Here is a 17,225-nt window from a genome sequence, read left to right as displayed (position 1 = left end):
GAACAGACGAAGGCCTCTAAAGCATCGCGGTGGGGTGCACGTCTAGGTCATGCTGTGGAGCAGGCAACCATTTTATAGTGATAATAAATTCAGGGAATTGGGAATTTGGCCGAAGTAGCACGCAAAAAAAGGACTTGAAAAGGCAGAATGGAGATAAATGAACAAAAATAATTTTATGACAAATGGCCATACTCTGCGCCAGACCTAAATGAAATCCTTCTCTGGGGTTCAGGCAAGAGGGTACGGGAACACAGATTGTAAGGAATGATCTGTCCTCGCAGCATGAGGATAGAAAGGCAAAGGCAGCACCTTAAAGTGTTTAGGGACTATTGGGTTTCAAAAACCTTCATTATCTCCAGTCCCCACGATGCCTGAATGCTCATTGCTGCTGGCCAAGGATTTACCATCCCTCCGTTTGCATGACAGGAGCGGGAGAGGCACCAAATCCTCGGAGAGGAGAGCTGGCCGAGCAGAGCTGGCCCTTTGAAGGTCGCTGAAAATCTGCTGGAAATGTGGGGACACAGAGGAGCTACTGGGGTGGAGCAGCCACGGGGAGCTCTGCAGATCCACGCCGGCATGGAGACCCCGAAGATCTCCTACAGCAGCACAGGGCTGGGGGGCTGGGCATTTCCCCTGGATTTTGGGGAGCTTCTGGGTGGGCTGGTGTCGGCAGAAGGCTGATTTCAGGAGCACTTTTCCCTGTGCTTGTGTTCTCCTGCAGCGTGGCATGAAGATCTGCTGCTCCAGCTGCTGAGGGCACCAAGCCTGCTCAGGATCCCCTCCCCAACATGGGTGAATTTATTTAATTTACTCCACAACCTATGCACCATGCAACATCTTTCCTGCTCCTTTTCCTATGTCTGGTAAAAGAAAAACAAACGCGTGGCCATAACACTGTTTGCCAAGAGCCCAGAGCCCGTCCCCACAGCATCTGCCCACCGGTGCCACGCGTGGAGTTCCTCCGAGTTTGCCACCAGGAAAATGCGTGGGAGCTGGTGACGGGTCCCGAGCTGGCATCCCTCGCTGCAGTGTCCTCATGTGCCCTAATGCCTTTCTGGGGGGTGAAAAGTGGGTGAAACCAGACATATTGGGCAATCTGTGTGTATTCCCAGCCCTGGGAGTGCTAACGAAGGCGGCCAGGCTGTGGATGCGTACGGGCTAGCTGCTGGCACGGCGCAGTGAGCTTAACGAAGCCTGCGCGGACGTCTCCCTCCTGAACCCCTGCTCTGTCCTCCCCCTAATTGCGCTGGGGTTTGAAACGCGACTTAAATCACCGTGTCCAGTTGGCTTCGAGAAGCAGAATTTCTCATGCTGATTTAATCACCTCATTATGTCAAACAAGTTAGAGTTATTCTGAGGCTGGCTAATAGGTGCCAATTTATACCCCCTGGCAGCGCGGGGCTGTGCTCAGCCCTACCACTTGTTTATTGGCGAGACAAAGAAAGCCTGGAGCTGGCTGCTTTCTAGGGTAGACAGAGCTCACCCAGGACCCAGGGCATCTGTTGCTGGTGCTTTGCAACCCCTATTCTTGCCACAGCTTTTTTTTTTTTTTCCAATCGCTCCTTGTTTGGTTTAATGAGGTGGCGGTAGGATCTCGGAAATTACTGAGCTGGGACGTGGCCAGAGCTGGAGACAGGCACAGAAACAAGGCAGCAGGCAGCTACCCTGGGGGCTCGGAGCAGCTCCTCTCCCTGAGGGCATGAAGATGATGGGGAGAGGGGATGAAGGCCAGCGGCATTCGACGAGGAGTAAGAAGGAGCTGGTCTGCAGGAGTCTGGGGTTGTCTCCTTGCTGCTGGTTTGCGCCATGTCCCTTAGGCTGTGCCAGCTTCTAAAGCTCTGGGCTCACAGAAAAGCAGGATTTCACCCCGGCGTCCTTGGTTTTGCCCATTTCCCCCCCTTAGGCACCTTTCTGCAGCCTGCTGAGATTTTTGAGCCTGCTGAAGTTTGAGCCTGCTCCTTTTCCATTGCCTCCCTGCTTCCTCCCAGCTGGCTCAGCTTTGGGTATTTTGCTCCACCAACAAACTGGGGAGGGCAAATGAGGCAAGCCCCCGGGTGGGCTGCTTCCCTCCCCAGCCCCGCTGCAGCCCCGGGGAGGTCACAAACAGCCGAGACTTGTCGGGGTGATAAATCTTGAGTTAATACCTCCCCTGGGGCTTCCCTCTGTGGGAGCTGCAGACCCTTGAGCATCATCCTGCTCCATCCAAAATGACATTTGCTGGAGGCAGCTCAAGAGCTGGAGGAAGAGCCTGAGGCTGCTGGTGCTGAGGGCTGGCTCCTGGCACAGCATCCACAGCCTGAGCTGATCCTTTTTTTTTTCCTGCCATGGTCTGAACTGGAAGGAGATGCTCTGATATTTGCTGGCCGTTCTGGGGGTGTGCAGGAATCCAGCGGTGGAAAATTCAGGGTGAGGCAGCGGGCAGCTCTGGTGGCTGCGGGGAACCAGGGCAGGATGTGTCCCTTCCTCGGGTGTCAGACGAAAGCAGGGGGAACCAGACCTGTGGGCCACGGGCTGGTGTTCGCTTCCTGCAGCCAGCCTGGCCAGAGAAAGGCAGATGTTGCTCCCAGAGGACATCACAGAATGGTTTGGGTTGGAAAGGACCTGAAAAACCACCTGGTTCCAACCCCCAGCCATGGGCAGGGATGCCACCCACCAGAGCAGGTTGCCCAAGGTGATTTTAAATGAAGGCGGTTTTAGGATTTCTCCGTAAGAAGGGCTCAGACAGAGACCCAGGGCTGCTGAAGTCTCTTCTGACCCTGCCGACAGACAGACCAGGCCGCTCCCAGCCAGGGGATGTTTTGTGCTGCTGGCACCCGAGCAGTTTCCTTGGGATAAGGATGGGGAAGGGATCTGTTTGCTCTGCTCCAGGTTTTGCTTTGTTCTTGAAAGCCTCTCCAGCTGCACAGAAAGCCTGCCGCTATTTCGAGGTCCCTCTCCTTCCCTGTCATCCCCAGAGGCTTCTAGCTGAGCAGCAGAATAGAAAACGACAGATTATTGCTGCATCTTGCCGAGCCTCTCTCTTCCACATAAAAGAAAGAGGGTCGATTTTGCTCAGGAGCGGGGCTGTGTGTTTTGGAAGAGTCAGGGCAGGAGATGCCAGGAAGGAATCACATTTTTTTCCTACCCTGACATCTTCCCAGGGTGCTGCCCTTAGCCTGGGGACAGCTGCAGGGCTGTGCCCCTGCCCTTCCTCTGAGCTGCCCCAGGTCCTGCCAAAATCCCCAATGGGCTCCGCGGATGTTTCCTACTGAATCCCAGAAGTCTGAGTGTCCTGGAGGGCAATGTGAGGGACCACGAGCACATGGCACAGGTGGGGAAACCCTCCCTGTCCCCCGGGTGTTGGGGACTGGTGTGGGTGCTGCTGCGAGGCTGGGCAAGCCCTGAGCACCCCGGGGCTCTGCCCAGCACCCTGGAAGTGAAGGCAGCAGCAAGGGGGCTGCCACCCCCTGCCCCTATTCCCATGATGGGCTGATGGATGGGAAGCAGCTACCCCTTTTTCTCATGTCCATCTTGCAGGATGCCTACCCGGGAGCATCCTGTGGGTGCTTCCCTACAGACAAGGCGTGATCCTGCCCTATGTATACGATGGGAGCCGTGGAGAGGGGACGCATTTGGTGGCTTCCCAGGGCAGGTGCTGCCACCTGTCACGGCCACGTGTCCCCCAGCCCAAACCCACCCGGGGGAAAGGGGTTTTAATCATGGTTTAAGTCAGTAAACCAGAAAGCTTGATTTAAATGATCACTTTTAATCTTGTTTCTCATTTGTACAATTTAATTATTTCCTGAACGCGATTCCTCTCGGTTGGCAACCATTAATCTGCAGTTTTCCTTCTTTCACACAACGTTTGGCAACACTATTTTTTTTTTTAGCTAAACAGAGAAAACTCTATGTGTGCAAGTTTACTTAAGCAATTATCTGGCTTAATGTATATTTATGGGGATTCTTCATTTTTACTTTTTATTGTGTTATAGGGAATAGATGCATCACGTTTTTGTGAGCTGATTATTAATTTTGGACTCGCAACTTGCGTCATGGCCTGTTTGGATGGAAATTGGTTTTTAATTTAAAACACCTAAAAACCAGCATCAAAAATGTTTTTTATTAGTTAAATAAAACCATTTAAAATGTGCTAGCTATCGACAAAAATATAAGCTTATCTGAGCATGCATTTAAAGCTGATTCCCTAAACAAGATAAGTGCTATCTGCAATGAGGGAGCCAAGCTCTTTGTTCTGAATTTTCATATTCTGGATGGTTTCAAAATTAATGTGTTACTTCAGTTTTACTTGCAGGCGGAAAAGGGAAAACGAGGTTTTCCATTTTTTTTCCTCATCCCCAGTTCCGATGGCTTGGTTGGTGGGACTAAATCAATGGGGAATGTGGACGCAGGGAGGTATTTGTTTTGCTGGTGCTTTTGGGAGCGGTGGTGCTGGCAGGGGCTGGTTAACGGCACCGCAATGCTCCCAGTGCTGAGCTGGAGCCTTCCAGCACCTCCCAGGTTTTGGCTTCTTCGCCGTGCCAACAGCCAGCACGTGCTGCTCGGTGTCTTTATACAAGTCCCTTAAATGCCAGTAGTTTCAGTCGCAGCATCACATTTCTTTGTGGTTTTAATAGGGAAGTGGGTAACCAGAAAATGGGCTGGGACTGGGAAGGATGCACTGCATGGGGACAGGGACCAGCTCTGATGGGGACATCACTGTCTAGGCAGCAGCAGCAGTGGGTGTCACTGAGCTGCCTGGATGTGACCATACATGTGTGCAGGGCTGTCTGCCTCCCCAGGCACAAAATCCCTTCCCAGTGCATCGCACTGCAAAACCAGGGGGCAAACGCAGAATCCTTTCCCCGGGCAGCCCTAGCAGAAGTGCAAGGAGAGGCTGTGGCACCTGGTTGAGCTGTTTTGCAGCAAAAAATCCCATTTCCAAGGACGGTCCTGGTGGAGGGACCCCTGGAAAGCTGTGCTTTGAGCAACAGTGCCCTTTGCTTTGCCCGGAGCTGCAGCTGATGCTTCACTGCAGCCCCGCTGGCTTTTCCCCTTGAGCACAAACCCAATATTACAGAGCAAGAGCTACAGCTGGCGGGCAGGCAGGCAGCTCTCCAGCCCATAATCTCTCCCGACACCGAAATTATTATTATTTGCCTTGCCACGGCATCGAGTCCGGTCCATAACTTGTCTCTCTCCTTTCTAGCAAGGGTAATTTTTTCCTATTTGCAGGTCCTGTCTGACAGTAATTGGCCGCCGCTGCCTGGCTGCTGTTTTCGCTTTAACAGTACCGCACCGAATAAATGGCCCCGTGTTGCTATCAGCAGCTTTCTGCACGCTGGGTCCAGCGTGGGTTATTTTATCTCCTGGAAAGGAATTCTGCAGATGGCACAAAAAGCCGGACAGCGCTGCCCTAATAAAAACAGAGAATTGTTAGCACCGCGCTAATGAAAATGTGCTGTCGGTGGGGAAGCTCTCAGCCTTTTGGAGAGCCAGGCAGGTCTGTAGATTCCCTCCTGAAAGGCAGCAGAGCTGAGGAATTATTTGGCATTTCCAGGGTCTGCAGCTCCTCTGAGCGCAGGGACCAAGGACCAGCACCGGTCCCCACATCATCCTGGGGCCGTCTGGGGAGCATCCTATGGGTTTGGGCAGAGGTGCTCCACCTGCCTTCATCCCTGAGCATCACTCAGACAAAAATTTTTAAAAAGAGAGGGAAAAAAAAAAAGAAAGAAACTGTGAAAAAAAAGGCACCAAAATCCTTCACTCCAGCGCTTTCATGTCTCCAGCAATTGGCAACAGTTTAACGTGAATATATCACTAACGCAGTTTTACGAGCTCCGGTCCCACTGGCATCATTTTTTTAAAATCCCTTTTCCAGTGTAATTGCTGTTTGTTTTGTCATTTCTCAGTGGACAATTACAGTTCAAAAACAAGAGAGCCTTTGAAGATCGCGAGCAGAGTCTGTGAGCTTCATTAACACGCTTTTAATACGCTGTTGAAACGCACTTGAACTTACCTGCCCGAGGCCTCAGACAGAAAAATCTGGCTTTGCAAAGCACCGATTATTTGATCTATTTAAAATACTTCCAGTATTAGCCTGGTCTCCTGGATACATTTCAACGTCAGCAGTTTGGGAGGTTGAAATAGCTCCTCTAGGTCATTAAAAAAAATAAAAAATCTTCTGCCATTCTCTAATTCCTAGGAACTGGAGCCTCTGCGTGGTGAATACCACCACTGTGAGTACCACGTGGCCCCTTTCCGACACCTTCTTGTGACCAATTTTGGGAATAAAGCAATAGGAAGAATAGAAAAAGGTTTTTATTCATGCCGCTTCCTCAGACGAGCAGGCAGGGAGCACCGCCAAGCCTCTCAGGCACTTTCCAGACACGGAATTTGATGTCTGAAGTAAGAGGAGGTGTTTAAGAAAATGAAAAGGAAAAGAGCTTTCCTGGATAGTTCAATTTCCCTGTTTCTAGTACAGGAGAGCGTTTGCTCTGGTGAATCCGGGGGTGGTGGTGCTTACCCCATGGCCGTCCATCTGTCCATCCATCCATCCACCCACCTACCCAGGGGTGGAAATGTCTCCTCTCCTTTGCATTTGGTGGCTGGGGACGGGCTGGCCAGGGGATGCCCACGGGCTGCAGCTGAGCAGCTCATGGGGGAAGCCCAGCTGTGAGTGAGCCCCAAGCCATTTCTCCTGTTTGCTTTTCATTTCTTTACCTTCCTTAAGCCCCGACTGACCCAGAGCAGCTCCCCGGTGATGCAGGCTTACCCGGCAGCTGGCTGCGTGCAGCTGATGCTGCTGGGGCTGCTCTGAATATACAACACAGGGGGAAGAGGAGCAGCCACAGGGCTGAGAGGCTCTCCGCACGAGCCCTGGGATGCTCCGATGCCGCCGAGCAAAATCAGGTCCCTCCTGGCAGAGCCGAGCAGCACGACCACTAAGAGGGACAATAGTACTCCGTTTCTATCACGTATTAGGACAAAAATGTGCACCTGAGGCATAGTTAGGTGGTTTATTGCTCATCAGCTCTTCTTAAGTTCATCATTAGTGAATAAATGTGTTTGCTGACAGCAGCTGGGGTTGCTGCAAGAGCCAGGCTGGGAAACACCCACAGGTACCCGGCCTCTGCCTCATCCTGTCCTGCTGTGTCCTGTCCTGCCTTGTCCCATCCTTCTTCCTGCTGTGTGGCATCTGCTGCGTCCCATCCTGCTGATCCCACCCCACTGCAGCCCTTCCTGCTTTAGTCCATCCCGCTTTAATCCTAACCCACTGTTCCTGTCCCGTTAATCCCATCCTGCTGCATCCTGCCCCCCTGCATCCCATCCCATTCCTCCCATCCCACTGTATCCCATCCCATTTATCCCATCCCATCCCGTCCCCCTGTGCAGGCTGCCTGGGTGCTCTGGGGCTCAGGGGGAGCAGAGGTGCCCAGGGCTGGAGCTGGGCAGGCAGCAACACCTCCCCAGGGCACCGGGCTGTCTTGTTTTCCATTTCTGCAGGCAGAGATGTTGAAAAATGCAGGAGATGCCCCAGGCAACCTGAACTCTGCATCAACAGTTTTAGCCCTGAGTTTCCCACTTGTTGTTGCCGTTTTCTTTAGCAGAGAAGAAATGTGCTTTTGGAGAGTACATCTCCAGCAGCGACCACGCAGGTCTGCAAGCAGAGGAGCTGCCTCAGTGCTTTGGGTGCTTTGCCCTAGATTTTACAGCATTAATGTCCCACAGCCACAGCATTTCCCCCAAAACCTTTCTTGAGGCCAGGGCTTGGAAGCTGCTGAGCCCTGCGGTGCGGGCACTTGCTTTGGGTGATTTGTGCTGGGGTTTGGGCAGGGTTCAAGAGTGTGCAGCTCCTCCAGGGCTCGGCGGCAGGATGGTTTTCTGAAAAGACATCAGGGGCTGTGCCTGTGTTGAACAAGTGCCTATTGCTTTTGTAAAACCATTTGTAAGAGGGGGAAATGAACATAACTTGGGAACCTCTTGTTCAAGCAGCTCCAAATGCGGTCCCCAACGCTGCCCACCCCTCTGCTGAGAACTAGAAAATGTCGAGATGCACTAAATACTCCAATAATGAGGTTTAAAGTACAAAAATAAAAATAAAAAAATAAAAAACCAACCATAACCCTGTTCTTGTTGTCACGCTGACCTCGAGCCCTGATGGGGTGCTTGGAGGGCAAAAATGATTTGTATTAATGTTGCAGGCGTGGTTCTGGACCTCTGTCCCAAGGCAAAGGGCTTTTCCCAAAGAAAATAAGACCTTTTTTCCTGCTGTGCCAACAGGGGCAATGCCCTGGAGCAGGGAGGGGTTTGTCCGTGACCCCAGAGCAGCGGGGAGCAGGGGTCGATGCACATGGGACAGCCTGGGAAAATGGAGGTGCAGCAGCCCGCTGCCATTCAGCCGTCCTTTTAAACCTAAAAACACCTCCTCCAGCCAACCTGGCGAGGCTCAGGAGACTGTGTCTAACAGGGAGGCAAGCAGCCCTGGAATTATGGCGCAGTAATTGCTTGGTACTTAAAGTCCAGGTCTAGAAGATCTCCAAGTAATAATTCATCGGAAAGATATTGAGCTCTCATCACAAAGAGGAAATATGGTCTCTAAACAGGCAGCTAATGGCATGCCATTTATCGGATGGCAAATCAGCCACGTTCATTACTCTCTGCAGCACAGCCAGAAAGAGAAATACGGAATTAGCTGAGCTGGAGGAGAGCGGGAAGGAGGGAAGGATGCGTTTCCTTACGGCGCTTCTCCAAGGGCATCTCCTGGAACCTGTGCCAAGGGGGGTGGCAAAGCGCTCCCCGAGCCCGAGAGCGCTGCTGGGGACAGCGAGGAGCAGGACAAGGGATGAAGCTGGGAACCTGGAGGGCTGGGAGGTGCTGGTGGGATGCCCCCTGCCCAGCTCCTCTCTGCCCCGAGACCCCAAGGGCTGAGGTCGGGGCTGCAGCTGCGAGCACCCAGGGAGCTGCCAGCAGCTGGGGAAGCCTCTTGGCGACCATCTTCCTGCCCGCGGGCAACAGAAACACACTCCGGTATAATTTCCGCACTATTCAGAGCTCTTCCTGAGAAAATCCCTAACATTATTCAGGGAAAAATTAGGACTGGTGGAATTTTTATTGTTTTTGCTCACCTCTGCCAGAAGTGCAGCTCTGGGAGCGAACAAAGACTAGATAGGCTTTTATCCCTTTCCAGCCCCTGCGAGTCACCGTACCGAGGCTTTGAACGCCTTAGCGCTTCCTCTGCTTTATAGCTTCCTTCCACCCCGCGTCTTTTGCTCCCTTCCAGGTATTTCTGGCAGAGGAAATGCCTTTCTGGCTGCCCCGAGCTGTGTCTAGGAGATGGGCAGCACTTTCCAGCCCGCGGGGAGCCGGGTGCCTGCCTGGGTCAGGTTTGCAGCGATGCCGGGCTGAGCACCCCCAGCCACGGGGACGTGACCCCTGTCTGTCATCCTTGATGTAAACCTAAACCCCATCTCCTTCCTGTGTTTTATAGGATCTGTGCTTTTTCCCCTGCAGTCCTGAGTCATGCAGCAGCATCTGAAGCAGATGGGGAGGAGGGGGCACCTTCAGGACTTCCTAAAACCGCCCGTGGTGGGGACATGGGGACAGACAGACAGCGGACACGTCCCCTTTTGCCTCGGGGTGATGCTCAGAGCTCGAGCAGAGCTGAGCCCACCGGCTGGTTGGGAACAATCCCCGCTCGTGCCACCAGCCCCTGCTCCCCCCCGCTCACGTAGCCCCCAGCGCGGCAGCCTCCCGAGGGCTTCGCAGCGCTCTCGGGCCGTGCGCACCGACAGGAAAAAAGCCTCGCTAATTATAGTTTGCATTTCTGTGCGCAGGAGAGCGAGTGCTTTCATGGAGAGAGGCTCCTTCATCAATTAATAATCCTGCATCTCGGAGTTTCGGAGGAAGATGGGGAGAAAGCGGTAGTGGTTTTAATGCTTAATGTACCTTTTCCAGGGAAACAGGGGCACACGGTGGCCTTGGTGAGTGTGGTTGAGGCTGCTGTGGATTTTGCCTCCTGTTTTCTGAGGGGCAAGGGGAAGTTATGAAGCCCTGAAATAACCTTGCTTTTCTTGGGGGGGGCTGCTTCAAAGAGCAGGGTTTCCTTTGAGCATTACTAAGAACGATCTAGAAACGATGCGCGATTATTTCCTCTTAGTCATCCACAGACTGCACCAGTCATCGCTCCATGCTGGCCACCGGTTGCAAATATTTGTCACTTCAATGGGACTCGAGACACAGCCGTGGTCCTGAGCCACCACCACCAGGACCAGAACCGGTCCCCGGGACATCCCCACCTGGTCGCAGAGATGGGAACCCATCCGCTAGGTGACATCTGGGGCAGCCAAGGAGCCCTCCCGAGGCTTCAGCATCCCACAACAGAGCCCCCCCAGCTGTCACCCCCAGCTGAGGACCCTGTGGGGTGCCCAGCCTGGTGCTTGTGCCATGCACATGCTGGGAACAATCATTTGCAAAGTGTGTGCCAAGCCAGGAGCATCACGGATAAATCACTCATAACTGGAAGACGGTAATAACGGGAGCCTCGGGGGAAATTTGCGCTGCTGAATAGAGGATTCTTCTTGTTTTTTTTTTTTCTTCTTTTTCACTTGAAGTCACTTAACGAACCCTCATGCTGAAATCTTCAGAAAGACTCACCTTAGGGGGTATTGGAAAATATTGATAAATAGCACTTGGCACTTCTGAGGCTCTCAGCAAGTGGCACAAACACTGCTGCAGCACGCAGCCTGGATGTCTCCACGTTTCACTTCCCGTGGATCTTCCTGCCCGGGAGGAGCAGGCATGGACTGGAGGGATGTCGGCATCCCCCTGCACCCCTCACCACAGCCAGATCCCAGGGAAGGCATGGGTATCTCAGCAAAACGATGCCTCCCATCCCAAACTCGCCCAAGAAGCAATATATCAGCTGTAAAGCAGCTTCCGCGCTTTATTTGCTGGTAATTTACAGCCCACACTGTGAGCCAGTGTAATATTTGCAAGCAATTAAACAGAGACTGACTCAACAACAGCTACCTCGGGTCAGATTTTCAAGTGTTCATCGTTCATAATTAAGCTCGAGTTTTCGACAGCAGCGGGGCCCGGGGCTGCCGTGCCGCCTTCCTCTGCCCCAGCGGCAGGTTTGGAGCTGGGGGCGAAGGAGCAATTGTTGGAGGGGGGGAAACATCCTCCTGGAGCAGAGGCAAGGCTGGGGGAGCCAGCTCCATCCCTGCAGGGCTCTGCTCCTGCCCGCCCGCTTGGTACGGGCACTGTCAGGTCTTGTTAGTGTCTGCTCTGCCCAGGAGAGGTGAGGAAAAAGGGTTTGACTTGGATGCACATCCCTTGCTTGACTTGGATGCAAATCCCTCTGCAAAATTCTTGCCGTACCAGGGATGTCTGACCCATAACTGCGAACCCTGCTGGGAACTGAGGTTGGGCTCTGGGTACCTCAGGGAAACTGAGGCACGGCACCGACGTGGCTGTTTGGCAGCACCGAGCAGAGCCTGCGGCTGTCCCCACACCGTCCCAGGGTGCCACCCAATTTGGGTCTCTGCCAAACTTCCCTGGCAGAGCACTTTTCCTGCCGGATGATGCCACAGCTGCCGCGTGGAGCGATCCAGAGCTGTTCTTCCACCCATCAGCATTCTGCACCCCCTGCCCATTGCACCCCCTCGCCCTGGCTCCCTGATCCATTTTTAAAACGCCCAAACAGCCCCATTTTTCCCCCTGCTGCTTACCCTTTGGGTTAGCAGTGCTCAGGAAAACGAGGCTATTTACCACCTGCTTTATCCCATAGCCACTGGTAGCAGCCCAGCAATGCCCCAGGTAGCAGCGAGGGCTGGAAAGGGAAAAAAGGGATGGGAACGGCACCAAGGTGACAGCTCTCCCTGCACAGGTGGGCAGCTGGGGGGCAGCTGGGGGTTAATGGGGCCATTGCTCAGGTGCTATAAAGGGGAGGGCTGGGGAGCAGTAGGGTTTGCATCTCCTGTGATGGTACTGGGGAGGCAGAGCCAGGAGCTGCTCGGGGGCTTCCTCCCAGCCCTGCTCCGTGATGCTGAGCTGCTGGGGACCATGGTCTGCAGCCACCGGTGTCCCCTGGTACCCAGAGGTACGTGGTGGCGCGCGTTCCCTGCTGTCCACGGCTACGTAGCCGGGAGCACCAGAGTTTGTGCCTGCTTCTTGGCTCTTGCTGAAAGCTGCTTGTCTCTTCTTGGCTGCTGAAATTGTCCTTTAATGGATTTTGGGACCCAGTGAGGATGTGGTGGCTAAAACCAGTTTGTTTGCAGGTTTGGGGGCCAGGCTGGGATGGGGCCGGCAGGTGCCAATAGTGCTGTCCCCACCCAAAGGGATGCTCTTCTCTGCTGTGGGGTGGCCCTGCAGTACATAGCTGCTGGGGTTTGGGGCTTGGTTTTGGGGCTATGGGGAGATGGGGTGGGACCTGCCCTTGTTCAGCCCCAAGGTATGGGACTGAGCATGATTATTGTGGGCAAAGCTCTGTGGCTGTGTGCTCGGGGTGCTTTTGGTGGGGGCTGCAGCCAGATTTAGCAGCTCTGCTACTGCCCTCTTCAAAGCCCCGGGTGCCCTCTCCTGCCCTGTGCATGGGAGGCAGCAAACACAGCCCCAAACAGAGCTGCCTGGCTCTAGCTCCTGGCCCCTGCCATAAATAAAATAAAGGCATTTCACAGCCAGGGATAAAGTACTGCAATCAGTCACAGCAGCTGGGCAGGGATTTTGTGGCCAGCAAAGCTCACTCAGGTGCCCGGTGCCACCCCTCCTTGGGACCTCTGCTTCCCAAGTGGCCTCTGGGGCTTGGCACCTTGCCCAGCACTTTCGTGTGATTAAAGGAAGCCATCAGGCTACATACTAGCTGCTGAATTATCAGTTTTGCCATAAACCATTATTCATTATCTGTGTTTCGCTGGGTAACCTGGGCCCTGCTGGAAAAGCACCGTTTCTTCCACAGTCAGCTGTATTTTAATAAGTTGCGGTGTGGGTAAAATATCCCCAGAGAAAATCCAAGCATCATTCCATTTATCAGCCATGCAAAGTTCAGAATAAAAATATTCCAAGGTGAGGTAATGTAGTGTGACATTGTGCGAGTTAATTTATAAAAGAATTAACTGTGTTTAGAGCAGTTAGAGGAAGAAGCTGCCTTCTCCAGCCAGTGTTGGGGTGGCCCTAAAATGAAATGGACTGGCAGAGAAACATTTCTTCCTTTGAAATGTACTGGCAGAGAAACTTTTCTCCCTCTACAAGAGGGTTTTGTGCATGTTCAGGTGCTAAAAGTGCAATAAGTGGACCCAGAGCTGTGGTGGGATTGAGGCTCCCTGGGCAGGCCAGTGCAGGAAAATGCTGGTGATAGGTAAATGCCATCAGCTGGAGCACTGCCACACTGCCTGGAGTGCCTGTGAGTGTTAATTAAGCAATGTTAATGAGGGCTCTGGGATGATAGAGGCCAGCCAACTCTCCCATGCTGTGCCAGCAGGTGCTGAGCAGCCCAGGGACACAGGAGGGTTTCTCCAGCCGGGGCTTGCAGTGATTTGGCCACCACGAGCATCCCTCGTGCCCTGGGGTCCCCAGGCACATCCTGGTGCTGTGAGCACATCAGGATGGGGAATCCGAGCAGAAAAAGCACAGGACAAGCCTTCACAGCCCCTGTTTTGGGGCTCTGTGCTGCCCTGATCCCGCACACCTGAGCTGCCACCTGGCCACCAGCCCCTGCTGATGCCTAGAGGCCCTCCAGGGCTGGTGTTCAAATCAATGTTTGCAAGCAATTCCTTCCCCTTATCTAGCAGCTTTAGGCTCCGTTGCAAAAGAAGTGAGGAGTCTATTTAGCAGCTATTTTTCAATATAATGATTTATAATGGATCAAGAAAATTAAACTGCTGGAGGAAGAGAGCACGAGTTCGGGTGCTCCGGTGGCCTAATGAAGTCCCATCAAAGTTCCCGTTTGTTGTCAGCTATTAATTCAGTCCCCGATTCAGTCTCCAAATTACTTTCCCTGGAACTGAGTCTAAATATGAAAATCAATTAAGAAGGGAACTAGTAGCTACATCTGGGAGAGGGGAGAGGAGGGAGGTATGATGACGAATCACCCAGGTCCTCTCGAGCATGCAAATTAACATTTAGAGTGTATTTTGAGGAAGGGGAGCTTGGAAACGCTGCTTCACAGAAACCACTAGATCAATTTTCCAAGCCTGAGTGCTTGAGATTCTTCAAAGTTACTGAAGGCTCTGTCTTGGGATAAAAAAATAAAAAAGACAAGAAATCAATGCTGATAATTAATTTAACAGAATCTATTCGTTCTCTCTTCTTCCAGTCAATGCGAAGAGAAAATCATACAGTAGCTGAATTTTACATTTCCACTGAGATTGTGCTGGGACAAAATGAATAAGCGATCATAAATTACTTCAAAAGCTCAGCTGTGTTGTTGGGAGTGGGGCTTTTTAATTAACTGGAGGGATTTGTCGCCACTTCCCCCACTGCCCCTGCGAGTGGAAGAGATCGCATCGTCTGCCCAGGGACATCTGATGGCAACTGCAAACCAGATTTTGGATGAGCTCTAAGCTGGGAAACTTCAGTGCCTGCTCCCCAGCTCCCTTTTTTAGGGTGATTATTTTATTTTTATTTTTTAGCACCGGTTTTGCTGGGTACCTGGTTTAATGTGTGGATGGGGCAAATCATGTCCAAGCTGGGTACCTGCATGGGTCATGCAAAGAGGATCCAGGTGGGGTTTTTTTGTGGAATTCCCAAACATTTTGGGCTCTGTGGGGTCATAAATGGTGCTAGGCTTGGGCCCCGCAGCGGGGCGAGCAGGCAGGGGCAGCGCGCAGAGAGGAGCTGCCTTTAATTATTCAGAGCTCATCTTCCCTCCTGTTAAAAACAAATGGGAAGTGGATGGATTTGGGTAATGAATCCCCAGTAGGGTACTTAGGTTTAAAGCAAAACCTGTCCAGCTAAATGTATCCTGTGGAAATGGATTTGATTGCTCTCATCTTCCAACGTCAATTTGGTGGCGGCGTTAGCATACTGCCAGGCACATGGGCTGTGCGGGGAATATAAAAGGTAGAAAATAAGAAAGCAAAGTGGTCCCAAAAAGGGGAGGTCTCCCTTTGTGCCTCCAGCCTCTGGTCTGGGCTGGAAGGGGGTGGTTGGAGCAGCCATCCTGCTGTCCTGCTGAGCGGGGACATGCTCCTGGCGAGGGGAACAAGGCCCTGCTGGATTGTCAGAGCTATTCAGGGCAGAGCTTGCTGCAGGGAGCAAGGGGATCTATATATATTTTTTTTTCTCCCAGGGCAAAATCCTTACAATTCTTTCCGGTGCAGTTTAGGGATGCTGGATTGTGTCTCTGGGTCCTGGCTCACTGGTTAACTCGATCGTATCCAGGAGCAGTTAATACATAACACCAAAACCTAAAGCATCTGGAGCCAAGTCCAGAGGATGCCGCTTGAGAACATGCAGAACCTTCCTAAATCCCCTCCGAGCAGCCATCGGAGCGCTTTGTCATTTAGCTCAGTGACGAGCAGCGGTGTGTCTGCACTGTGCACTCACATACAGGTTTCCAAGAGGGAGAGAAAAAGAAAAAGAAAAAAAAAAACCCTTTGTAAGGATCCCCGCGGCGGGGAGTTGCTGCCAGCAGAGCCAGACACTTGCACCATGCTGGAAACAAACGACGTGCCGGGCAGCCGAGCCTGCTCGCTATTGAAAAGGAGAAAAAATTCATCCGGTGCTTTAGAGTAACGGATGGCTTCTGGAACAGCGAGGGCAGCCGAGGAAGGATTGCATTTATTATCCTTGTCATGTCTTTTATTAGCAAAGTTATATCACCGGCATTTTTCTTTCTGCTTTCTCATTGTTTTCCCGCAACAGCCGCCACCTTTCCCTTTGCTATCTCATGTGGTGGGGCTGGGCCAAAAGCTACTGCTTTTGGGGATGTGGGGGTGCAGCAAGGGGAGCTGAAAAGGGGTGGTGGGCACGTTTGGTCCCCTCCATCCTCAGGCTGTCCCCAGGCATGTGGCATGGCCAGGCTGCTCCCTGCAGGGTGCGAACTGCACTGAGGCATCATTTAAGAGGCCTCCTTCAGATCATCAGCAACTCTGTCATCCCAGAAAAACCAGTGCTCCCAGCTCAGCAGGGGCCTGGGATCTCTGGACAGGCTCTCGTGCCCCTCTGATCCCCACCGACGTGGTGCGAGCCCCCCCAGCTCCAGGGATGGGTTCTGCAGCTGCACCCAGCCTGGCTCACGGCAGAACTGGGCCTTGCACTGGCTTTTATTTCCCCCTCCCTCCTTCACGAACAATCTGCTTCAGGTGAGGTTCCTGTGATGGATACTGGCCGTGATCCCAGTAGGGCAGGCGATCATGTTCAATTATTTTATTAGCAAGATGCAGCTCATTGCCGGGACTGCAGCTCGGTGCTGTGCCTGCTCCCAGGTCCGGAGCTGCCTCTGCCCCGTGGACGGGCTGGGCTGCCTGGCAGCTGCTTAAAATGAGGGGATTGCTATTTTGTCTATCTTAAACACACTATAAATGGCATATCAAAACATATAAATGGGGGCTGGGTGAGGTTTGCACTTCTGGGAAAGTCGCTTTGGCTGCATTTGGAGTTTTTGCCGAGTTCCTGCCCCTGGTTATATTAGCAACAACCCCCTGTTGCAGGACAGGAGGGCACTGGCTAATGTTTTTAGGCCAGGGCTAAGGATTTGACTTATCAGGCAGCTCCACAGCTGCCTCCTTGTGTTTGCTGCGGAGGATCAGGCTCTGCCCCATAACAAGCAAGAGGCTTTGGGAGCACCCCTGTCCTGTGCAGCCCACTGGGGTCCCCAGTCCCTCCAGCCCCTTCCCTTCTGCCCTGTTTGTGCTGAAGTGCAGCTCTCCCAGATTGCCTCCCCCAAACCAGCTCCTGCAGCAGCCTGTGGGGGTTTCCAAATGCCCATTTCTTCATCCGGGGGGGGGGGCGGGGAGGGGGGTCTCTGTCCCTTGGGAGATGCTGCCGGGCAATGCAGGAGCAAGGCACTTGTTAAAATGCTCTGAGGATGTGTGTGCTCTCTGCAGCCCCAGCTGTGATGGAAACAGGTCTGAAGGTACAGCGAGCTTGTGGTCTGCTTTCTTTGCACGCAAAGCCAAGGGGAAGAGGGAACCCATGTGGGCTGAGTGGCTGGGGTACAGGAGGTGGTACAGGAGGTGGCAGGACCCCCCACCAGCCCTGGTTCATCTGTTTCTCCTGCAGCAAGCAGCCTGGAGGGCTCGTACAAA

This window comes from Cygnus atratus, chromosome 18 (assembly GCF_013377495.2).
Source record: "Cygnus atratus isolate AKBS03 ecotype Queensland, Australia chromosome 18, CAtr_DNAZoo_HiC_assembly, whole genome shotgun sequence".
In the NCBI taxonomy this organism is placed as follows: Eukaryota; Metazoa; Chordata; class Aves; order Anseriformes; family Anatidae; genus Cygnus; species Cygnus atratus.
This window is presented reverse-complemented; position numbering follows the sequence as displayed.